The following is a 7,779-nucleotide window of genomic DNA, read 5'->3' as shown; positions in this document are numbered from 1 at the left end:
GTGTCAGAGACAGTGCTATTGGCACAGGACAGAGCAGAGTTTCGGGCTGTTGTACATAGGGTCACTATGAATCGCAAGCGACTCGATGGCACATAACAATAACAACAACAGATAGCACATAACAACAACAATAAGGACATGCATGTTCTCATTCTCCTGCACATGTTGTTATTATATATATTCAAGTCATATCCTTCTCATAGCAGACCCTTCCAAATCTTCACAGGCAGTAAACTGAATAGCAGCAGACTGTACATCTTTCACACCCATGGGCTAACTATTGTTGTATTTGAACTATGTACCTTCAGGTTGAAAACACAGCTCCTCACCATTAGTGCACCAGAGCCCCATATGCTCCTACACTTACTTATACCAATTCTCACATTGTTGTATTTGAACTATGTACCTTCAGGTTGAAAACACAGCTCCTCACCATTAGTGCACCAGAGCCCCATATGCTCCTACACTTCCTTATACCAATTCTCACATCAGTCATCCTTCCCAAGGCTCTTACTGCTCTACTCTTGGGTTCACTTAATCATTGCTATGGCAGCACAAAATTTACAGTACATACTCACAAGTATTGGCTTTATTAGAGAAAGTAACAGGTTGAAATTTATGCCATAAACAGGACACAATTTTTACATTTTCAACTTTTCAAGGGTGCTTACAAGCCTATTGAGAATCAGCTTCATGGATCCAGGCCAAGTGTTATAATGCCCACTTTGTCCAGTAAATTATGGTGTTCCCTTCTCCCAATCTCTCCTTTTTCCCTGCCCTCATTCTCCAGCAACCTTGGATGAAGTTCCCTAACTCTGCTTCCATGGGCAGCCGACTCAAGTTAGCTTTGTCTCACACAGGTCTCTTGTTCTCGACTGTTGCTGCTGGAGTGTCTTGATCTCAATCTGTCTCCATATCACCACAAGAATCTCTTTAAGTCTCAAAGTATGTTGCGTTCTCGTCTTCTTTCCTGAGAGTAGTGATATTCTCACTTTACTCCTCAAATTCTACAATTAAGTGTGGTCAGATGGCAACACAAAGCAAATCCTTTAATAGTAGTCTATACACTCTGTTTGCATGCTTCAAGCCAAAATGTTTTATTTACCTCAGCCACATCATTAGCAGAGATTCATCCAGCCAAGTAACTAAATTCAAAATCAACAGGCAAAGAAAGTGATTTTGACTGATCAACCTACACTGCAAGTGAAACAATGAACGTTAGATTCTTTGTGGGCCTACTGCAAGGAGTTGCACTACCAACTCAAAGGCATGAGGTTTTAACTTACCAGCTGCTCCATGACAAAAAATTGAACAATCTTCTCCTGTGCAATTTATAGTCTCTGCTGGATGAGTTGGTTCTGATTCAATAGCACTTAACAACCACAAACTTGTCTTATATTGGTTTCAAATTTCTGTATTTTCTGTGTTATAATTAAAATACATTTTAATGGAAAAATAAATATTTTTTTAAATCTGCTATTCAGGACCTCTCAAAAGAGATAAAGAATAAGGATGTCAGTTTAAAGACCAAGATGTTCCTGATCCAAGCCATGTATTTCAATTGCTTTTTTGTGCTTCTGAAATTTTGACAATGAATAAAAATGACAGAAGAAGAATCAATGCCTTTGAACCATAGTGTTGGCCATGAGTACTAAAATAATAAACACATCTTTCTTGGAGAGAGTAGAGCCAAGGTATTCTTTAGAGGCAAGTATGGTGACACTCCCTCCCACATACTTTGGACATGCTGTCAGCAGGGCTCAGTCGTTGGGAAAAATACATTATTCTGGGAAAATTTGAGAGAAAAAAAGGAAGACCTTCAAGAAGATGGATCGGCAGTGTGTTTGTAAATATGAGCTCCAGCATTTCAAAGATTATGAGGATGGTGCAGGATAGGGCAATGTTCAAATGGGTTAGTCACAATGCTATAATTTGGAAGCAGGAGTGGCATCCACTTTATAAACAACATGCCTCTGAAAACTCTATGAACTTTGATAAATGACGGTAGTTATAGAAAGGCTTCAGGCCTTTTGCTCATAGAATGGTTGAGTCGTGCTCGATTCAACAGCAATCAACAGCAATAATGACAGTGCTATAATGAACTGTGATTGACACAATGGTACCTAATAACAACACAGCTTTAAACCATGTAATGTAGCTTTATTTGAAAGGACTGAAAGTTAAGACTTTATTTTTCATATCCATTACTATATTTAGGATTTAATTGTAGCACAATACACTTGACCCAAAAGCATGTATTTTAGATTAAACTTAATCTATGACGTTAAACTTGCATTCCAGGTTAAAAAAATAAATAGAATCCATTCTAATGGCTATACTGGGATATACAATAAAATTTCTTTTCTAAAACATTTCAAAGACAATGAACATTTTTGCAATATTTGCTCCTTTGTATTTTTATGCTTTAAGAATATGATAACTTTATTTCTTAAAAGCCTTGATTGCTATCTCAGATTTTCTTCATGATAATGTAAGACAGTTAAACAATAATCAACACAAAACATTATTTACTTCCTTCATTTATTTTACTTTAATGGTTTTTGAAATTTTTCTGAAAAGGAATGTCATTATTTTTCTCACTTATTCTCGAACGTAAAATGTTCACAGGCAGATCTTTTCTACCTAAGTTTTTGTTTTTGATACTTCAGTGAGGTTTTCTTTTCTGTTGTGCTTGAATAATGGTACAAAAAAATCATAGCTGCTTTTGTAAATCATTCTGTATACTTGTTCAAGTCAGAAAACTCAGTAGTCATCTAAATAGTATCAGTAAACTAATGTAGATGCCTTGTAGCAAATAAATACCAATGTTAATAACTTCTGAAGTTAATTTTTTCTCAACACTCAACTGCAATTTAAGTTACCCTACAAAAAAAACAGCTGTGAGCCTTGCTCTATTCTACATGTTCCTCATGATCTCTGATATACTTGAGCCTATTGTTACAGTTGATGGTCTTCGTCTTCCTCTATTTCTCTGACCTTCCATTTTTCTTAATGTCCCCATTGAAAAGATATATTTTCCCAAGATCTCCTTCTGACAACATGCTCAGAGTATGTCAGATGAAGTTTCCCCATCCTTGTCTGCAAGGAGCACCCTGGCTGGAATATAACAAACTTTGTGAAATTTGTGATTTAATTATTACATTTTAAAGATTATTTACTTTCTTTAAAACATTTTTTAAGGAATATTTAAAGTTCATATGAAATGCATTAGCACTATAAATAAATATATGTGTATAGAGTCACTGGTTGTGTTTGTTATAGCAGTTCTGAACATTCTGTACTATACTTCCAGGGTTCCCTAAATTGTAAAAAAATCAGGAACATAGCTTCAAATTACTGTATGTTAACAAGAAAAAATGAAAACTGTTGTTTTATAAGAGATTAATATATTCATATTTCAAATTTTGATAATGCAATAGTAGATATGTATGTTGTGGTTTTTTTAGTGGCATACAAAGAATTCATTGCAATAATCCATGGATCTTTTTAGGTAGAGTTCAATAGTTTTAAATTATTTTAAAACAATTTATAGATGCTTTAATTATTATAAAACATGCATTTGTTGTACTTTCTCAAGTGTCATGAAGCATCTGAGTATGATATTTGTCCTATTTACCTTAGTGTTATTGTCTAAAGAAGCAATTCAAACCTTAAACTATAGTGATTCAAAGAAATAATAGAATGCAACTGTGGTTACAAGACACTGAATAACTAAAAATTAAGAAAAATTATTATCTAAACTTCTGAATAAAATGCCTCCAAAATTATTGATATAGCACAATTTTCGTGCTCTTAAACTTCCTTTTTATACTCTGAATGTAATTGTCTACTATTCTCTTTATGTATCTATCAATTCTATTGGAAAATACTTTTCTAAAAATCAATGTGTAGAAGACTTCTTTTATGTCCTTTCCTTTCTTTTTTCATAGGTGTTCAATGTTTTATTGGAAATACTAAGTGCTACTCATGTTCAAAATACAAAAGTTATTTTCTTAACCTATCATAAATAAGGTAAAAAGGCCATCAACTCTGTAATAAGAGTAATTTGTTACTTCAGTTTCACAACCTTACATAGACTTTATCCGACTATTTATTTACTTGTTTTAAGGAAATGCTTATTTTAACAAATTGCATCTCTCATTTTCTTTCAGCATTCCTTAATTGTTTAATCAATCTACTTCATAAGTATTTAAATCTCCCTTTTCACAGTACACTAATAGATAATAGAAATGTTTCTATTAAAACAATTTCTAAAAAGTACTTTATCTCTTACAGAAAACTTAGTTCAAACACGTAAGCACCTTAAGAGATTAGTCTATAAAAAAAGAGACAAACCACTTTTTCCCATACAGTCATTTATACAAGAAGCAAATCAGCAAACTAAAATCCTGAAAAATATCATATCCATTATATTAAATGTGCTAATCAGAAAGCATTGCCTTTGATAACTTGTAAAATTTAATCATACAAATGGATTTTCCAATTGAACTTGATAACCCTAACTGAATATATGCACTTAAATTACATACACCTCTATTGCCTTAGATAGCTGTGTGATGTCAAATGTTTAATGAGTAGTATGATGATTACAATTTCATGTATCACTTTATCTATGGTATGATTCCCAGTTATTTGATAGAACACAATTCAAACGACAGTCATACAGCCTAATTGATTATGGTACCATTGCTATTATACACTGTCAAGTCGACTACAACTCATGGTGACCTTATGAATGAACAACAACTCTGCATTTTGCTTTATCCTCAATAATTTGGAGTAGTCCCTCACTACAGACTTTCCCAGTGCAATGCATCTCTTGATATACTTGGTATTCAAGTGTTCTGATTGTGGGTCCAAGTAAGAACAAGTCGCTGACTGTTTTATTCTATCATGATGTTGCCTATAGGTTGAGTGGTAAGAATTCTTGTTTTCTTGACATGTAAATGCATTCCATATTGAAGGTTGTATTCTTTGATGTTCTGCAGTAAGCACTTCAAGTCCTTCTCACTTTCAGCAAGCATGGTTGTGTTATCTGCATAACTGTAAAACTGGCAAGGGCCATGTAGAGACAGTCATATTTAACCCTCATCAACTTTACAAAGGGCAACTGTCTTCATCAACAACATCAATGCAAAGGTGATAGCCCTAAGATTCATTGTTGTTGGTATGTGCCACTGAGTCACTTGTGACTAATAGTGACCCTATGTACAGGAGCTCTTCAGTCTTCCCTGTCCTGGGCCAGTCTCACTGATTCCGACACATCTAACCCCACTGCCTTAGTTACTGGATCAATACATCTCACCTTGGATCTTCTTCTTCTGTGCTCTCTCCCAATCCCAATCCTCCCATTCATGTTTTGGGGTTTGACAATTTGTTAGAAGGTTTTCGAGAAGTTCATTCAGATATTGACAAAAAAATCTGACAAGTTTGAGGTAACTAGCTTAGCTCAGAAAGCTATCTCAAGCAAACAGAGAGTGAGAACCCCCAGAGTTCCAAATGCAATCTTCTTTTATAGGAACACCCCTAGGACAACAAAAGATGACATTTTGTACCATGTCTTATTTGGGCATTTATTGTTGTTGTTATTTGACACCAAGTGGTCTGCAACTCATAGTGACTTTACTGACAGTCACTCTGAACCCTGACCTATCCTGACCACTGTTATTGAATCTGACGCACCTAGTCCCATTTTCCCAGTTACTGTGTAAATCCATCTCATTCAGAATCTTCCTCATATGTGCTTTCCCTCCAACCTTCCAAACATGATGTCCTTCTCCAATGACTTGTCCCTCCTGGCCACAAACCCAAAATAGGTGAGACAGAGCTCCAAAATCATTGCCTCCAAGGAGGAACATGATTTCACCTTCTCCAATACAGACTTTTTGTTCTCTTAGAGGTTTATGGTATTTTCAGTATTTTTTTCCCAGCACAACAATCTAGCATCCAGGAATTTAAAGGACGTATTGCAATAGGAAAGTCTACTGTTAGGAACCTGCAATGGTATCACTCTGGAGACTAAGGTGCTCCTGATACAGGTCATGATCTTTGCAATCACTTACTATGCATCAGAGAGCTGGACAATGACTAGAAAGGATAGGAGAATTGATGCCTTTGAGCTGTGGTGTTGGAGAAGAGTATTGAGGGTACCATGGACTGCTGGGAAAACAAACAGATTCATCCTGGAAAGGGTTAAACTGGTTGGCTTCTTGGAGGCAAGGATTCAGAGGCTCTGTCTAACATACTTTGGACATGTTGTAAGGAGAGACAGGTCATTGGAGAAGGACATCATGCTTGGGAGGGTGGAGGGACAGCGCAGGAGAGGAAGGCCCTCTATGAGGTGGATTGATTCAGTGACTGGGATAGTTGGGATGGGCGTGTCAGAGACAGTGCTATTGGCACAGGACAGAGCAGAGTTTAGGGCTGTTTTACATAGGGTCTACCTGTGGTCAACTGATCTTTGACAAGGAGATCTAAGTCACTTAAGTCAAGGATACGACAGCCTCTCTGACAAATGGTGCTGACAAAATTGAAAACCATATGCAGTGACCCTTATTTCACACCATATGCCAAATCAACTCAAAATGGATCAAGGACCTAGTAGTAAAACCCAAGACAATAAAGTTAATTAAAGAAAAATTAGGAACATTTCTATAAGGCCTAATCTACAGCATTAATATATTTCCAAACATTAAAACAAACAAACAAAAACAAGGGTAAAATAGATGAAGGAGACCTTTAAAAAGAAAATCCTGGCATACATCAAAAAATTTCTCCAACAGGGTAAACAGAAAATCCATAGGCTGGGGCAAATACTTGGCAATGACATATTTGATAAAGGAGTTAATAGCTAGAATTTATAAAATATCCCAGCATCTCCATAGGAAAAAGGCAAAAAACTCAATCATAGATTACACAACATGTAAATAGATACTTCACAAAAGAAATGCAGATGGCTAACAAACATATGAAGAAATATCAAAATCCGTATCTATCAGAGATATGAAAATTAAAAGAACAAGGAGATATCATCTTACCCCAGCAAGTGTAACAATTTCAACAGTGTAGCAAACAACAAATGCTGATGTGGATGTAGAGCGATTAGAACTCTTATTTATTGCTGGTACTAATTTAAAGTGGTCCAACTATTATTGAAAGCTTTCTGGTACTTTCTTAAAAACTGTAAATAGAAATATATTTGATTTAGATATCCCATTACTGGGAATATATCCTAAAGAAATCAAACCCATGATGCAAAAATATGTATGTACAGCATTATTTTACCATTAGGATTATTCACAACAGCAAAGAGAAGACGTCTAAGTGCTGATCAAAAAATGAATGGTTAGAATTAATGTGTTGCCTTGACACAAGAAAATATCATCCAATACTGGGTGGGAACCAATGACCTTTTAAAACGTTGCACAACATGGATGAGTTCGGAAGACATATGCTGAGTGAAATATCTCAGTCATGAAAGGGCAAATACTATATAAAACCATTGTTAAAAAAATAGGATGGACATGGGAGGAGGAGAGAACAGGAAAACAATAGAGGATTATGAACTCTACACTAGAATAGAAGAAGATAAGGACTATATGAAAGGAATGAATAATTAAACATTGTATGTATGACAACATTCTGGAATAATAAAATATGCATAATAAAGTGAATTAGGGCAGGGGGATGGAGGAAAATGTGTATTAATGAATGAATGAATGAAAATCAATCCTTGTAAACTCAATAAAAACATTTTTT

Source organism: Elephantulus edwardii, unplaced genomic scaffold (genome assembly GCF_000299155.1).
Source record: "Elephantulus edwardii isolate Elephantulus edwardi_28Jun2011 unplaced genomic scaffold, EleEdw1.0 scaffold00043, whole genome shotgun sequence".
Taxonomy (NCBI): domain Eukaryota; kingdom Metazoa; phylum Chordata; class Mammalia; order Macroscelidea; family Macroscelididae; genus Elephantulus; species Elephantulus edwardii.
This window is presented reverse-complemented; position numbering follows the sequence as displayed.